This window comes from Phyllobates terribilis, unplaced genomic scaffold (genome assembly GCF_046119375.1).
Source record: "Phyllobates terribilis strain yellow unplaced genomic scaffold, ASM4611937v1 Scaffold_13__5_contigs__length_258822181, whole genome shotgun sequence".
Taxonomy (NCBI): Eukaryota; Metazoa; Chordata; class Amphibia; order Anura; family Dendrobatidae; genus Phyllobates; species Phyllobates terribilis.
Window position 1 is genome coordinate 197,344,154 of NW_027362773.1, and position 18,471 is coordinate 197,362,624.

The 18,471-nt window shown below is 45.9% G+C and overlaps 1 long non-coding RNA gene across 1 annotated transcript; it reads right to left on the reverse strand.

Annotated features, from left to right (window-relative positions):
- Window positions 1-4,631: 4,631 nt before the first annotated feature.
- On the reverse strand, window positions 4,632-18,042 carry LOC141174654 (uncharacterized). Its single transcript, XR_012252933.1, has 3 exons — window positions 17,916-18,042; window positions 7,903-8,313; window positions 4,632-5,366 (listed from the first exon to the last, which is right to left on the reverse strand). It is a non-coding gene; the product is annotated as an uncharacterized lncRNA (long non-coding RNA).
- Between the last annotated feature and the right edge of the window lie 429 nt (window positions 18,043-18,471).

Genomic DNA, 18,471 nt, shown 5'->3' on the forward strand with positions numbered 1-18,471 from the left:
GCTCCGGCGGTTTCACTTTATTCTGCTTGTCTACCGCATCTGCGGCTCTGTACCTGTCTCCCAGTCTGTACTGGACCCTATCCAGCCTGCGTTTCAACCTGCTAGTACCTCCCGGTCTGCACTCCAGCCGTGCTTGCCAGTATCTCCCTGCCTGCATTCCAGCCTTGCTTGCCAGTGCCCACCTGTCTGCATACCAGCCGTGCTTGCCAGTGCCCACCTGTCTGCATACCAGCCATACTTGCCAGTACCCACCTGTCTGCATACCAACCGTACTTGCCAATACCCACCTGCCTGCCAGTCTAACCTGCCTGTTCCTGCATTCCCCAGTGTGGGTCAACAACTGTGACAGGGGTCTGACCTGGAGTCGTACCTGGTCCCTCTGCTCGGTTCCTCCTTGCTCCACGGAGTCGACTAGCCGCCGTGCGACCTTGGTCGGATCGGGTTGATACTTAGTTACGCCCCTCCAGGCACTCCTCGGTTCATGGTACAGTGGGATCACTAATCACGCTCACGCTAGTCAGTCCGGGCGCGAGCGTAACAGTTTGCTCAGGCCATGGCTCCCATTGAGCCCCACGGCCTTTCGCTCTCAGAGACATTTTGAATCTTTGTATGGCGAATACGTGCACCAAGAAAAAATTTTTTCTCAAGCTATGGCCCAGGCGATTTATGCACCAGCCAAATGGATCTATCAGCACTCGTTCCTGCGGATCCACCACGGTACTATGGGGATCCAAAACGAAGCCGTGCATTTGTGGAGCAATGCATGCTGCATTTCAAGTTCTATGCTCACTATTTTCCTACTGATCGGGTTAAAGTAGCATTCATGATGTCCTACCTAGCGGGTGATGCCTTGAAATGGATCACCCCCCTATGGGAAGCATGTTTTCCTATCATCTTTGACCTGCAGGCCTTCCTGGTGGCCTTTCTAATGGTCTTCGATGACCCTAATCATGAAGCCTCTGCTAAAGCTTCCCTTCCCAATATCCCAGAGCAGCCCTGATGGGTAATGAGTGTAGGTAGCCTACCAGTCCTCCAGCCTGAAGAGACTGCTGCCCACCCAGAATCCACAGAGGATGACTATGCTCCACAGAATACTTCTCTTCCCAACCTCAAGAGGCAGTCCAGACGTGCAAGGCATAGAGGTAAACCGTCACGCCAGGTTCTGTCCTCCCAAAGACCTCCTGTTTCCCAGCCTGTAGAGGCAGCTTTCCGCACAGAATCCATGAAGGATGACTATGTTCGTCAGGCAAAGCAGAAGCCAGATCTCAGTCACAAAATTGGATTGCGGTCCCGCTGCGGTGGTTTGGGACCCCCTGACGGTCTTTGTCCAGCAATGGTTGGAGAATCCCAAGACATTAGGCCTGTAGGAGAGGCTGCCCTTGGCGTTAGTGTTTCCTCTCCACAGATGACCATGACTGTCTCCGTGGCAAGTGAAGGCCTCGGATTAACTGGAAGTTTTGGGCTTAAAGCCTTGAAGAGTCGGTGTCTGATTCCCGTCCGACAACTCCAGAAGCCGGTTTGGGCATTGTCAGCAGAAGGACGAGCCCTACTCAGAAACAGTCAAAATATGTCTGTACAAATTAAGCTCCAGATTGGAGAATTACATATGAAGAAGTTCACATTCCAGGTGCTGACTGGCTTACCCACAGGTCGTCCAGAGCTGAGAGATCTAGTTCCCGCTCAGGTCTGGAGATCCTGCATGGTGTATCCTGGGGGACTGCTAAGGTACAAGGGGTGTCCAGTCCCCACATCTTCAGGACAGTTAGCAGTTTCTTCTTCTTCACCAGATCTGCTAGTCGCTGACTCGCTGTGCGTTGAAGTCTCCGAAGGAAGAGAAGCGGAGCCGTTGTCCCCACACAGTCTCGACGATTGTACCAATGATCTGGCTTCAGGTACCGTCCCGCCTTACAGACAAGTCATCTCTGAAACCAGTCTGAAAATGGTCCTAAAGCAAGGACCCTCCGTCTCTAATAAATATGGTCCTACGTCCATCAAGGCGGTGTTTACCCCCGAGACTCTGCACCCCTCCAACCAGGCGGAGGACCCCCAGTTTTCTCCTGAATCCTCCGGGGTGCTACCTGATAACAAAGGGAGAGAGACTTTCCTACACCCTGTACCTGGTACTTCACCCACTTCATCCAGTAAGCTTGGCAAAGTGTACATCGAAGCAGTGATTTCTCCTGAGTCTCTGCACCCCTCCAACCAAACGGAGGACCTCCAGTTGTCTCCTGAATTCCCCGGGGTGCTACCTGTTAAACAGAGAGAGACTTTCCTACACCCAGTACCTGGTACGCCGCCCACTTCATCCTGTAAGCTTGGCAAAATGTACTTCGAAGCAGTGATTACCCCCGAGTCTCTGCATCCCTCCAACCAGGCGGAGGACCTCCAGTTGTCTCCTGAATTTCACGGGGTGCTACCTGATAAACGGAGAGAGACTTTCCTACACCTGGTACCTGGTACGCCGCCCACTTCATCCAGTAAGCTTGGCAAAGTGAACGTCAAGGCGGTAGTTACCCCCGAGTCTCTGCACCCCTCCAACCAGGCGGAGGACCTCCAGTTGTCTCCTGAATCCACCAGGGTGCTACCTGATAACAAACGGAGAGAGACTTTCCTGTGTGCTGTTCCTGGTACTTCACCCACTTCATCTATTGCTGAGGATGGCTTGATAGGAGGAAGCATCCTAGTCACCAAGATGATGAGATCAGTTTCGTTTCCTTAAATGGACAGAAGAGGTAATCCTCTTGATGAGAAGGATTGGCCTCCAAATTCTCTGCAGAAGACCCTTGCAGGCTTGAAGAAGAGGGGGCGCAATGGGGGGGGTACTGTAACATCCCTGGCGGCGTGCTTGCATAGTGCACCACCTCCGACTATGCAAGACCGCAATCTTACCTGTCAGTCCAGCCTGCAAATCTTGCTCCAGTTCATGCTGTGTGCGTGTCTCTTGACTGACTGCTTAGGGCGGCGGCCCGGTTACTTCCTGATTCTTATAGCTGCTGTGGGCGCACCCCTAATGCGTCTCCAGCCTATTGCTGTGAGTCACTGGATATTTAAACCCCCTCCACCCAGTAGGAGGTGCCTGAGCAACACTAACATTCAGTGTACTCCTTGACTCTGAAGTTGCCAGGTCCAGTTCTGCTTCTTGGCTGTTTCCGCCTTCTCTGGGGGCTGCATACCCAGACCTGTTATCTGTGACTTCTTGTCCGTTTCCGCCATCTCTGGGGGCTGTATACCCAGGCCTGTTATCTCTGACTTCCAGTCTGTCCTGCCACTCTGGGGGCTGTATACCCAGGCTCTTTCTTGTATCTCATTGCAGTAGCAGTTCCTGTCTGAACTGTATCCTAGCCTGTTACCTGTTTGTCTCTATGTCCATACCTTCCCTTTTCCTGCAGTATCTGAACCTGCACCTAACTCCAACTCGTTGTCTCTGTACTTCTGTTTGTGAGTTTTGCGTCCACTCGCTACTTCATAGGAAGTACCTTGTGTGTATCTGGTTCTGCTTGTCCCTTTTCCCTTCCTTCGTATCTTCCTGTATTTTCCAGTCTGTTCCATGTGAACAGAGCCCTGTCCTCTCTGCCTTGTCCACCGCACCTGCGGTTTCGCTCCGCTCTGTCTTGCCCACCGCTCCGGCGGTTTCTCTCCACTCTGTCTTGCCCACCGCTCCAGTGGTTTCTCTCTGCTCTGTCTTGCCCACAGCTCCGACAGTTTCTCTCTGCTCTGACTTGCCCACCGCTCCGGCGGTTTCCCTCTGCTCTGCCTTACCCACCGCTCCGGCGGTTTCTCTCTGCTCTGACTTGCCCACTGCTCTGGCGGCTTCCCTCTGCTCTGCCTTACCCACCGCTCCGGTGGCTTCTCTGTGCTCTGACTTGCCCACCACTCTGGCGGCTTCTCTCTGCTCTGCCTTGCTCACCGCACCAGCGGTTTCTCTCAGCTCTGACTTGCCCACCGCACCGGTGGCTTCTCTCTGCTCTACCTTGCCCACCGCTCCGGCGGCTTCTCTCTGCTCTGCCTTGGCCACCGCTCCGGCGGCTTCTCTCTGCTCTGCCTTGCCCACCGCTCCGGCGACTTCTCTCTGCTCTGACTTGCCCACCGCTCCGGCAGCTTCCCTCTGCTCTGCCTTACCCACCACTCCGGCGGCTTCTCTCTGCTCTGCCTTGCTCACCGCACCGGCGGTTTCTCTCAGCTCTAACTTGCCCACCACTCCGGCGGCTTCTCTCTGCTCTGCCTTGCCCACCACTCCGGCGGCTTCTCTCTGCTCTGCCTTGCCCACCGCTCTGGCGGCATCTCTCTGCTCTGTCTTGCCCACCGCTCCGGCGGCTTCTCTCTGCTCTGCCTTGCCCACCGCTCCGGCGGCTTCTCTCTGCTCTGCCTTGCTCACCGCACCATATTAGAAAATCCCGGCACTCAAGGAATTTAGAAAAATGGGTATAAAGTTTTTAATGAAGTAGGTACAATCAAATAGACAAACGTTTCGGTCCCTCGGTACCTTCATCAGTGTACTACAAAAACACGAAAACAACAAACACACAGTTACATATAGTAATGATCATGTGTTCTGCGAACGTCGGTTGACATCGTCAGAGGAAAACATAAACAAGTGCAATTCTTGTGAGTCAAAAGACTACCTTCATAGGGCGACACGAAGGGAGGAAGGGATCAGGGAGGAGTTAGGAAGGATGTCCCATGGGGAATGTGAGGAAAAAGAAGAAAGAGGTAACATACCAAGGTAGGGGTCATGAAGGTGGAAAAAGGAATCCACTAAGATTGCTGTAAAGCAGAAATGAACCCATTAAAAAGGGAACTACATAGGAAACAAAGAAGAATGTAGATGTACAGAGAATGGGCATACCTGAGCAGAGAACTGGAACATATACCAAGGAGTATAGGCCAGGAATGGTACGTCAGTAGAGAAAGCTGTAATGGGATATCACAAATGAGGGAGGCTTTTTCAAAAGACTACAGGCTAAGGGGGCTAAAGGAGGGTGACACGTACCTGGAGGCAGAAGTCCAGAGTGAAGTAAAGACGCGGTATCCACCGCTTGTCAAAGGTGATGCAGTGTATGGGGTGTCACCCTGTGGTTATATATATGATGGGAGGAAGGGGAGGAGGTGTGTGTTGTAAGCGGTGGGACGCTGAAGTGCGTGCTGCCGAGAGGACCTGAACCGGAAATGACGCGAACGCGCGTCATCGGGTCATGTGATAGTCACATGAGCGGAAGTATCCCTTGTTTGCGTTCCAGGAGAAGAGCGGTGCGTTCCACTGCTTGTAGATGGTGTGTTGGTTGGTATAGGAAGCAGGTAGGAGGTGAGATCTCGAGAGGGGACATCCATAGGGAGCAGGGGAGGAGGTTGAGGTATTAGGAAGGTTGCTGGGGAGAGAAAAGGGGGAGATCACATTAAAAACCACAAGCATGTACATGAGGAAAAAGAGAATGAGGGTATACTCTAAGTATATTAATTGCTCTAGATAACTTTTCAAATAAAGTATTATGCAAGACAGAACAAATCATACAGAATTATGTAAAGCATAACCAATTGTACAGAATGGGAGTAGAGACCATCACAAAATACGTACTGAGAAAATCCCATTATAAATGCGGCTAGCTGTGTACTAGTGTTCATTGTAGACCAATTAGATAAAAGAGAGCAGGTCGTAGTCCCGATTGAGTCCTTTCGGGGATAATGTTTGAAGTTCATGAATCCAGAAAGATTCACGGCGTTTAAGCATACGGATGCGATCGCCGCCTCTCCGTGGGATGGGTACATGATCTATTACTTGGAATTTGAGCTGTGAGATGGTGTGTCCAGCGGTAGAAAAGTGGTGTGGTATGGGTAGAAAAAGGTTTTTACAACGGATAGTGGATTTGTATTTTGATATACGGTCTTTGACCGGTTGGGTAGTTTCCCCGATATAGATGAGACCACACGGGCACTTGATGAGATAGACTACGAAGGAGGAGTTGCATGTGAAGAAATCTCTAATGTGAAATTGCTTGCCGGAGTGTGGATTGTAAAACGTATTACCCCTGATGACATTGTTACATTGAAAGCAGTGGAGACAGGGAAAAGTCCCAGTTTTAGGGTTAGCAAGGAACCTTTGTCTGGGTATAGGAGGGTTGGTGGGTAAGTCAGCTCAGATCAGGCGATCTTTTATATTGGGCGCTCTTTTGAAGCACGGGAGGAAGGGGTTTTTGAATTCAGGAACTGATGGGTATGCCGTGTGTAGAATTTTCCAGTGTTGATGGATCCTTTTATGAAGGATGCGTACTGCAGGGTGGTAAGTGTGGACAAAGGGCAGACGGTCTGAGGTGGTGTGGCGACTTCGAGTGTCTGGGTTGAGAGATTTTTGTAAGAGAGCTGGGGGATACCCCCGTTCCATAAACTTGTGTTGCATCTCTCTGAGACGTGTGTCCTGTGTGGTGGTGTCGCTCACTATGCGTTTCACCCTGTGGAATTGGGACTTGGGTATAGATGAGATCGTGGATTTGGGATGTGCACTGTCAAAATGAAGTAAGCCATTTCTGTCCGTTGGTTTGACATATAGATCTGTGGACAGTATTCCCTTTTCATTTTTAATGACCTTGGTGTCTAGAAAATTAATAGACTCAGGACTAGAAGTAATTGTAAATTTAAGGCCTTCCCATGCCGTGTTGATGATGTCAAAAAAGGTCTCAAGAGTTTCTAAAGGGCCCCCCCATATGAGGAAAATATCGTCTATGTACCTTTTCCATGTAATCGCATGTGATTTGTACAGGTCGTTGGAATAGACAATTTCCTGCTCGAATTCCGCCATATAGCAATTGGCGTACGGGGGCGCTACATTTGAGCCCATTGCAGTCCCCTGTTTTTGAAGATAGAAGGTGTTCCCAAACAAGAAGAAGTTTTTGGTGAGGACTAAGGTTAATAGATCTATGCAGAGATTCTGTGTGTCTACGGGTGTGTTGAATCTATTTAGCAAGTTGCCCACACATTCTATGCCTTTGATATGGGGAATAGATGTGTACAAGCTATTGACATCAAGAGTGACAAGAAAGGCAGTGGGTGGTATTTGATGAATACAATGGATTGTATCAAGGAAGGCCCCTGTGTCCAATAAGTAGGATGGATTTTTGTGAGTCAGAGGAGTCAATATCTTTTCCAAAAAGATGGATAAAGGGGACAGTATTGAGTCTGTAGAGGCCACAATGGGACGGCCCGGGGGGTTTTCAAGATTTTTATGAATTTTGGGAAGGATGTAGAATACTGGTGTAATGGGATATTTTTTTATTAAAAAGTCTCGTGTTTTGAGATCAATTGTTTTCTGTGCCAAATAATGGTCAACTGTGTTAAGGATTGAGGTACTGATGATGTATGTGGGATCTATTTCTAATACAGAGTATACCTTACTGTCATTTAGTTGTCGTTGTATTTCGTGAGTGTATTTATTTGTATCCATGACTACAATGGCCCCTCCCTTATCAGCCGGTTTGATTATAATGGTTTTGTCAGTCTCTAGAGATTTGAGGGCCTGTTTGTCTACACTTGACATATTGTGATGGTAATGAATCAGACCTTTTTGCATGTCCCCCCTTAATTGTTCAAAGGAGCTGTTGATAAAACCTATAAAGGTTTCTACCGCATGTTTGTCCCTGGGTGGACGTTATGCGCTTTTAGACTTAAGGCCGAGGCTAGCTGCAGTGATTTGGACTGGGTCTGGTAGTGGAGCGTTTTCAAAGCTCGTGAATGTAGGTTCATGTGCGAAGTGAGCTTTGAGACGTATGGAGCGGTAAAATCTCTGAAGCTCCATATCGAGCATGAACGTGTTACCCCTGCTGAAGGGGCAGAAGTTCAGTCCTTTTTGTAAGGCAGAGATCTCAGCTGTACTGAGGGATCGTGAAGAGATATTAACTACTAGTGTGGTAGTACCTGAGAGCGAGTAATCCGGGTGAAGTCCGTTTTGCTTCTTCCGGGCGCCTCCTCGTCTGGTCCTTTTCTTCTCGTGTTTCTCTTCTGTGTGCCTAAAAAACGAGTAGAAGAAATAGGGGCATGCCGGTCTGTCTCCGAGCCTGAAGTGGAGGGATCTGATGAGTAGTTTCTGTGATATGTATAGTTGCGCCTCGGGGCTTGTCTGTCGCGCCATCTGTAAACCTTGTCTTGTTGGTAGTCTTCTAGATCTCTTGCGAATTTGATTCATTTTCTACTCTCCGTATCCCGTCTATGTTGTTCGATGATGGTGTCCGTTTTCCTCTTTAAGGTTTCAAACTCCTCGGGTGGGATTAAAGTGGAGAGTTGTGACTCAATGCTTGAGATTTGTTCCCTGGATGTCGAGATGTCCTTCTGTAGAAATTCAACAGTGAGAGTCATTAAATCAAATGAACATTTGTTAAGTATTTTCTCGAATTTAGTGCAGTACTCCTTTTTATCACTAAATAGAGTTGGGCGCAGAGGAACCCTGAGGCCTCGTGGGATGCGCTGGACACGGATATATTCGGATAAGGTTGCGCAGTGGAGTTCGATGTTGGTGAGGTGTCTCCGTTCTCTCTCCCAGTCCTTCCCCCTTGTTTCCTTGGGTGGAACTTGAAGAAAGTCGCAGGGAAGGTTTGCTTGTGAGATAACGTGAGTGGTTTCCTCAGCGTTGTATGAAAAAATATTTGTAGTGGTCATGACCTTTTATGTCAGGGTGCTAGTATATAGGAGGCATACAAAGATACAAAAACTACCGCACTCCTGATTTGTTCTTGGTGCACAGGTAAGGTATCAAGCCCAAAGTACAATATTAGAAAAACCCGGCACTCAAGGAATTTAGAAAAATGGGTATAAAGTTTTTAATGAAGTAGGTACAATCAAATAGACAAACGTTTCGGTCCCTCGGGACCTTCATCAGTGTACTACAAAAACAAGAAAACAACAAACACACAGTTACATATAGTAATGATCATGTGTTCTGCGAACGTCGGTTGACATCGTCAGAGGAAAACATAAACAAGTGCAATTCTTGTGAGTCAAAAGACTACCTTCATAGGGCGACACGAAGGGAGGAAGGGATCAGGGAGGAGTTAGGAAGGATGTCCCATGGGGAATGTGAGGAAAAAGAAGAAAGAGGTAACATACCAAGGTACGGGTCATGAAGGTGGAAAAAGGAATCCACTAAGATTGCTGTAAAGCAGAAATGAACCCATTAAAAAAGGAACTACATAGGAAACAAAGAAGAATGTAGATGTACAGAGAACGGGCATACCTGAGCAGAGAACTGGAACATATACCAAGGAGTATAGGCCAGGAATGGTACGTCAGTAGAGAAAGCTGTAATGGGATATCACAAATGAGGGAGGCTTTTTCAAAAGACTACAGGCTAAGGAGGCTAAAGGAGGGTGACACGTACCTGGAGGCAGAAGTCCAGAGTGAAGTAAAGACGCGGTATCCACCGCTTGTCAAAGGTGATGCAGAGTATGGGGTGTCACCCTGTGGTTATATATATGATGGGAGGAAGGGGAGGAGGTGTGTGTTGTAAGCGGTGGGACGCTGAAGTGCGCGCTGCCGAGAGGACCTGAACCGGAAATGACGCGAACGCGCGTTATCGGGTCATGTGATAGTCACATGAGCGGAAGTATCCCTTGTTTGCGTTCCAGGAGAAGAGCGGTGCGTTCCACTGCTTGTAGATGGTATGTTGGTTGGTATAGGAAGCAGGTAGGAGGTGAAATCTCGAGAGGGGACATCCATAGGGAGCAGGGGAGGAGGTTGAGGTATTAGGAAGGTTGCTGGGGAGAGAAAAGGGGGAGATCACATTAAAAACCACAAGCATGTACATGAGGAAAAAGAGAATGAGGGTATACTCTAAGTATATTAATTGCTCTAGATAACTTTTCAAATAAAGTATTATGCAAGACAGAACAAATCATACAGAATTATGTAAAGCATAACCAATTGTACAGAATGGGAGTAGAGACCTGTGCTCCAAGAACAAATCAGGAGTGGGGTAGTTTTTGTATCTTTGTATGCCTCCTATATACCAGCACCCTGCCATAAAAGGTCATGACCACTACAAATATTTTTTCATACAACGCTGAGGAAACCACTCATATTATCTCACAAGCAAACCTTCCCTGCGACTTTCTTCAAGTTCCACCCAAGGAAACAAGGGGGAAGGACTGGGAGAGAGAACGGAGACACCTCACCAACATCGAACTCCACTGCGCAACCTTATCCGAATATATCCGTGTCCAGCGCATCCCACGAGGCCTCAGGGTTCCTCTGCGCCCAACTCTATTTAGTGATAAAAAGGAGTACTGCACTAAATTCGAGAAAATACTTAACAAATGTTCATTTGATTTAATGACTCTCACTGTTGAATTTCTACAGAAGGACATCTCGACATCCAGGGAACAAATCTCAAGCATTGAGACACAACTCTCCACTTTAATCCCACCCGAGGAGTTTGAAACCTTAAAGAGGAAAACGGACACCATCATCGAACAACATAGACGGGATACGGAGAGTAGAAAACGAATCAAATTCGCAAGAGATCTAGAAGACTACCAGCAAGACAAGGTTTACAGATGGCGCGACAGACAAGCCCCGAGGCGCAACTATACATATCACAGAAACTACTCATCAGATCCCTCCACTTCAGGCTCGGAGACAGACCGGCATGCCCCTATTTCTTCTACTCGTTTTTTAGGCACACAGAAGAGAAACACGAGAAGAAAAGGACCAGACGAGGAGGCGCCCGGAAGAAGCAAAACGGACTTCACCCGGATTACCCGCTCTCAGGTACTACCACGCTAGTAGTTAATATCTCTTCACGATCCCTCAGTACAGCTGAGATCTCTGCCTTACAAAAAGGACTGAACTTCTGCCCCTCCAGCAGGTGTAACATGTTCATGCTCGATATGAAGCTTCAGAGATTTTACCGCTCCATACGTCTCAAAGCTCACTTCGCACATGAACCTACATTCATGAGCTTTGAAAACGCTCCACTACCAGACCCAGTCCAAATCACTGCAGCTAGCCTCGGCCTTAAGTCTAAAAGCGCATAACGTCCACCCAGGGACAAACATGCGGTAGAAACCTTTATAGGTTTTATCAACAGCTCCTTTGAACAATTAAGGGGGGACATGCAAAAAAGTCTGATTCATTACCATCACAATATGTCAAGCGTAGACAAACAGGCCCTCAAATCTCTAGAGACCGACAAAACCATTATAATCAAACCGGCTGATAAGGGAGGGGCCATTGTAGTCATGGATACAAATAAATACACTCACGAAATACAACGACAACTAAATGACAGTAAGGTATACTCTGTATTAGAAATATATCCCACATACAACATCAGTACCTCAATCCTTAACATAGTTGACCATTATTTGGCACAGAAAACAATTGATCTCAAAACACGAGACTTTTTAATAAAAAAATATCCCATTACACCAGTATTCTACATCCTTCCCAAAATTCATAAAAATCTTGAAAACCCCCCGGGCCGTCCCATTGTGGCCTCTACAGACTCAATACTGTCCCCTTTATCCATCTTTTTGGAAAAGATATTGACTCCTCTGACTCACAAAAATCCATCCTACTTATTGGACACAGGGGCCTTCCTTGATACAATCCATTCTATTCATCAAATACCACCCACTGCCTTTCTTGTCACTCTTGATGTCAATAGCTTGTACACATCTATTCCCCATATCAAAGGCATAGAATGTGTGGGCAACTTGCTAAATAGATTCAACACACCCGTAGACACACAGAATCTCTGCATAGATCTATTAACCTTAGTCCTCACCAAAAACTTCTTGTTTGGGAACACCTTCTATCTTCAAAAACAGGGGACTGCAATGGGCTCAAATGTAGCGCCCCCGTACGCCAATTGCTATATGGCAGAATTCGAGCAGGAAATTGTCTATTCCAACGACCTGTACAAATCACATGCGATTACATGGAAAAGGTACATAGATGATATTTTCCTCATATGGGGGGCCCTTTAGAAACTCTTGAGACCTTTTTTGACATCATCAACACGGCATGGGAAGGCCTTAAATTTACAATTACTTCTAGTCCTGAGTCTATTAATTTTCTAGACACCAAGGTCATTAAAAATGAAAAGGGAATACTGTCCACAGATCTATATGTCAAACCAACGGACAGAAATGGCTTACTTCATTTTGACAGTGCACACCCCAAATCCACGATCTCATCTATACCCAAGTCCCAATTCCACAGGGTGAAACGCATAGTGAGCGACACCACCACACAGGACACACGTCTCAGAGAGATGCAACACAAGTTTATGGAACGGGGGTATCCCCCAGCTCTCTTACAAAAATCTCTCAACCCAGACACTCGAAGTCGCCACACCACCTCAGACCGTCTCCCCTTTGTCCACACTTACCACCCTGCAGTACGCATCCTTCATAAAAGGATCCATCAACACTGGAAAATTCTACACACGGCATACCCATCAGTTTCTGAATTCAAAAACTCCTTCCTCCCGTGCTTCAAAAGAGCGCCCAATATAAAAGATCGCCTGATCAGAGCTGACTTACCCACCAACCCTCCTATACCCAGACAAAGGTTCCTTGCTAACCCTAAAACTGGGACTTTTCCCCGTCTCCACTGCTTTCAATGTAACAATGTCATCAGGGGTAATACGTTTTACCATCCACACTCCGGCAAACAATTTCACATTAGAGATTTCTTCACATGCAACTCCTCCTTCGTAGTCTATCTCATCAAGTGCCCGTGTGGTCTCATCTATATCGGGGAAACTACCCAACCGGTCAAAGACCGTATATCAAATCACAAATCCACTATCCGTTGTAAAAACCTTTCTCTACCCATACCACACCACTTTTCTACCGCTGGACACACCATCTCACAGCTCAAATTCCAAGTAATAGATCATGTACCCATCCCACGGAGAGGCGGCGATCGCATCCGTATGCTTAAACGCCGTGAATCTTTCTGGATTCATGAACTTCAAACATTATCCTCGAAAGGACTGAATCGGGACTACGACCTGCTCTCTTTTATCTAATTGGTCTACAATGAACACTAGTACACAGCTAGCCGCATTTATAATGGGATTTTCTCAGTACGTATTTTGTGATGGTCTCTACTCCCATTCTGTACAATTGGTTATGCTTTACATAATTCTGTATGATTTGTTCTGTCTTGCATAATACTTTATTTGAAAAGTTATCTAGAGCAATTAATATACTTAGAGTATACCCTCATTCTCTTTTTCCTCATGTACATGCTTGTGGTTTTTAATGTGATCTCCCCCTTTTCTCTCCCCAGCAACCTTCCTAATACCTCAACCTCCTCCCCTGCTCCCTATGGATGTCCCCTCTCGAGATTTCACCTCCTACCTGCTTCCTACACCAAGCCACACACCATCTACAAGCAGTGGAACGCACCGCTCTTCTCCTGGAACGCAAACAAGGGATACTTCCGCTCATGTGACTATCACATGACCCGATGACGCGCGTTCGCGTCATTTCCGGTTCAGGTCCTCTCGGCAGCACGCACTTCAGCGTCCCACCGCTTACAACACACACCTCCTCCCCTTCCTCCCATCATATATATAACCACAGGATGACTCCCCATACACTGCATCACCTTTGACAAGCGGTGGATACCGCGTCTTTACTTCACTCTGGACTTCTGCCTCCAGGTACGTGTCACCCTCCTTTAGCCCACTAAGCCTGTAGTCTTTTGAAAAAGCCTCCCTCTTCTGTGATATCCCATTACAGCTTTCTCTACTGACGTACCATTCCTGGCCTATACTCCTTGGTATATGTTCCAGTTCTCTGCTCAGGTATGCCCGTTCTCTGTACATCTACATTCTTCTTTGTTTCCTATGTAGTTCCTTTTTTAATGGGTTCATTTCTGCTTTAAAGCAATCTTAGTGGATTCCTTTTTCCACCTTCATGACCCGTACCTTGGTATGTTACCTCTTTCTTCTTTTTCCTCACATTCCCCATGGGACATCCTTCCTAACTCCTCCCTGATCCCTTCCTCCCTTCGTGTCGCCCTATGAAGGTAGTCTTTTGACTCACAAGAATTGCACTTGTTTATGTTTTCCTCTGACGATGTCAACCGACGTTCGCAGAACACTTGATCATTACTATATGTAACTGTGTGTTTGTTGTTTTCTTGTTTTTGTAGTACACTGATGAAGGTCCCGAGGGACCGAAACGTTTGTCTATTTGATTGTACCTACTTCATTAAAAACTTTATACCCATTTTTCTAAATTCCTTGAGTGCCGGGTTTTTCTAATATTGTACTTTGGGCTTGGTACCTTACCTGTGCACCAAGAACAAATCAGGAGTGCGGTAGTTTTTGTATCTTTGCTCACCGCACCAGCGGTTTCTCTCTGCTCTGGCTTACCCACCACTCCGTTTTATTGGTTCTTTCATTTTTCTATGCATATTGTGAGGGATGTCTCTTTTTTCATGTGTAACCACTGCTATTTTTGTTGAATAAATCATGATGAATGTTATATTTGTGCCTATATAGATCCCAGTCCCTGATGAAAATCAAAATGATTGAAACGATCGTCGGATTTTTATGCGGATCTGTCATATAAATAAACAAAAAATTTTTATTTGCATCAATTTTTCTGTTTTCTCATATGTGTGCCGGGAATATATCTTTATTATATTGAGACTACTTTTTCCTGAGCACCTATTTTATCGGTTGAGCACAGCCTTCTCTCTTTTCATACTTCAGTTGTTTTTGGCTGTTGCACCCGATACATACAAATGTCTTGTTCCGTTTTTTTCATACGCTGATGAAGAGACTTCTGCAATCTTATCCAAGGTGACCTCTACAGATTCCTTTTTAATGGTACCTCCAGTTTAACTTAGGACTAAGGAATATACTAATATCAATAAGCGCCTGATAGCATTAGAGCTTCATTCCTTTACCTTGGCAGAATACCATCGAGCTCAGAGGATACCACGAGGACTACGAGTACAATTAAGACCAACACTTTTTTCTGATGACAAGGATTTTTGTGATAAGTTTGAGCAGATTTTAAATAAATGCTCTATGGATATTATTTTATTAACCATTGAAAGACTGAGTAAGGAAATTGCCGCATTGGACATTTCTATACGAACCATTGAGGAACAGCTGAGAGGTACTCTTCCTGTCTCGGATTTTTCTGAACTTAAATCATCTACTTTGAACACCACTACGGAATTCAAGAAATCACTACAAGCTAGAAAACGTGATAAATTTATCAGAGATCGAGACGATTATATTAACCACAGAGTATATCGATGGCGTTTGGAGACTCCTCACCTCTCCCCAGAACTACCTACGGACCATCGAGCAGCAGCGAATATGGGTCGGACAACTCTTCTCATTTTTTAGGCCCACGGCCACCCCGAAGGGGAAGACGAGGCTGGGGAAGAGGCGATCGTCAGAGGCAATACGGGGTCAGAACACGATCACAGGTAGGTCGAATCTCGTATATAACATCTCCTCCTACATACTCTCGCCAAGTGAACTTGGGTTGTTACAGAAGGGTCTTACATTCTTTCCCACCCCCAGCTTCAACACCTTTACTCTCGATCAGGAACTTAGACGGTTCTTTAGAATGTTACGACTAAAATCACATTTTTCCACTCGACATGTTTCTTCGGCTGACACATGCCCGCCTAACCCTGAGACTTCATTTTCTTTCGATCAGCTCAACTTACATGTACCTAGTAGCTTCTGCCACCCCCCCGTTGTTATCATCCGATTGAAACCTATATTGGCCTTGTATCTACGGATATCAATGCTATTCTCTCTTCTATTGCACAGGGTAATTTCCCTCTTAAGCATAATCTTAATCAAGTAGAATCCCAGGCCCTCAAGTCTTTGCAGTCCAATACAGGTATCGTTATAAAACCAGCGGATAAGGGTGGGGCACTGGTCATACTAGACAAATCATATTATGTTAATGAAATTCTATCTCAATTATCTGATACCTCTACTTATACAGCTATTTCCACTAATCCTACTACATCGATTCAGGCTCTAATCAAGACGCTTGTCGATAAACATCTGACATTGGGCACCATAGATACCAAGCTTGTACAATATCTGATCAAGAGACATCCTGTTGTCCCAGTGTTTTATACCTTACCTAAGGTGCACAAGAACCTGTGGAGGCCACCGGGACGCCTCATTGTGGCTTCCACTGATTCTGTATTATCACCTTTAGCGATCATGCTTGACAGGATCTTGAGTCCTCTGGTACCTTTGATCACATCATACATCAAGGATACCAACGACTTTTTACAACAGATCAAGGATGTACCATTTTCATTTGATCAATGTCTTCTAATCACGCTAGATGTGAACAGCTTATATACTAGTATCGACCACGATCAAGGCTTACAAGCCGTATCGTGGTTCTTGGATCAGTATAGTTCATTTGATCATAATCAGACTACTCTCTGTATGGAAGCCCTACGTATAGTTCTAGGACAGAACTTTTTCTTATTTGGAGATTAATTTTATCTTCAGTCTAAGGGGACTGCGATGGGGTCAAATGTCGCACCTTCGTATGAAAACATATATATGGCCCATTTCGAGGAAACTTTCGTCTATGTACATAATGCCTTTAAAACTCATGTGGTAACCTGGAAACGGTACATAGACGATGTGTTCCTTGTATGGCGGGGCGATGTAACATCCTTCAATGTCTTTTTTTCTGAACTCAACACAATGACCACCAACCTTAGGTTTACGCTGCATATTGGCGAGTGTGAGATCAATTTCTTGGACACAATTGTATGCCTTGACACTACTGGCAATCTCGTATTTGATCTCTATAGGAAACCTACTGATAGGAACAGCTTGCTTCATTTCTCTAGTGCACATCCCAAACATGTAAAGTTGGCTCTTCCTAAGTCACAACATACGCGGGTGGCCAGGATTGTCTCAGACCAAGGGACTAGAACTATCCGTCATCAAGAGACGACCCAACGATTTTTGGACAGGGGTTATCCACTCTCTATCAGTGAGCCTCACTTAACAACTAGGACATCCTCACATTTTAAACCTGTCCGTGTTCCGTTCATTACCACATATCATCCATATCAAAAATTGATAACTAATGTTATACGGAAACATTGGCCCTTATTACAACAGACCTATCCCTCTATATCTGAATTTGCATCACCACCTTTAATATGTCACAAAAGAGCTCGTAGCTTGAGAGATACTCTTGTTAGAGCTGACATAGGTTCTCTCTCTGGTTCTCTGAGACAGTCCTTCTTGACCACAAACCGAAAAGGGAACTTTCCATGTTTACACTGTCTCCAGTGTTCACACATCATTAAAGGTACACATTTTTCGCACCCACGTACTGGCAGACTTTTCCCAATACATGGATACTTTACTTGTGAGTCATCATATGTAGTTTATTTGATGAAGTGTCCGTGCGGTCTTGGATATGTTGGAGAGACTACCCAGCTTATCCGAGACCGCATTTCCAAACACAAGTCTACAATTAGATGCAAGCAAACTGTTCTTCCCATCCCCCATCATTTCATATCTAGGGGGCACAACATCTCTCAGCTGCGCTTCCAGGTGTTAGAGCATGTTCCGTATAGTAGGAGAGGAGGCAATAGAATCCTCCAATTGCGTCAAAGAGAAGCATACTGGATTCATACCCTACAGACACTTGAACCTCTGGGTATGAACAGAGAGTACGACATGGTACTCTGAACTGCCGTGACGTATTTTGACTCCTTATTTACTCAATCGTCGTCTATAGATCATTTTATTGATGCATTGCTGTATAGTATCATATTATAATTAGTGCTGTAATTTGTCTTTCTCAATCCTACGCTATACTGACATTGTATTCTTTTCCATTTTAGAATTGAACATTTTACCCTGCCATACCTGCTGTCACCATAAGGGGTCTCACCGTTCCTTCTTTTCAACGCTGTCCCATACTCCCCTATGTTATTGTATCCATACATGCACGTTTTTGCGCTTCACTTCTGCGTTCCATGCACCGGAAACAGGAAGTCACGTGACTTCCCTATTTACTCTGGTCATTGCTATTGCGTATTTAAACGATGCAGCGCGGCGGGCACAGCACATTCGACGGCAGAATCACCTGGTGCGGCTCCTAAGGTAGACATGTGGTATTCTTTCACTTCTTTTGTCAACACCTTGATATATTTATTGATACTGGCATTTTCTTTTTCAGTTGCCACCCTATGCCCTGTATTTACCTTTCATTTATAACTACAAAAGTCCTTGCATTACGGATTCCTTGTGTGTGGTATCGATCTTCCTCCCCTTTTTCTCATATTGGGCTCTCCCTGTACAAGTATCCTTTTGGGAAGAAGATCCTTCTATGTATACAACTGGGTGATTCTATTTCTCTATATACCATTAGGTCATTTATTCATGTATTATCAATTCCTGTCACTTTGTGCATTTTATGTGCACAGGTAAATACATCTAATGTAATT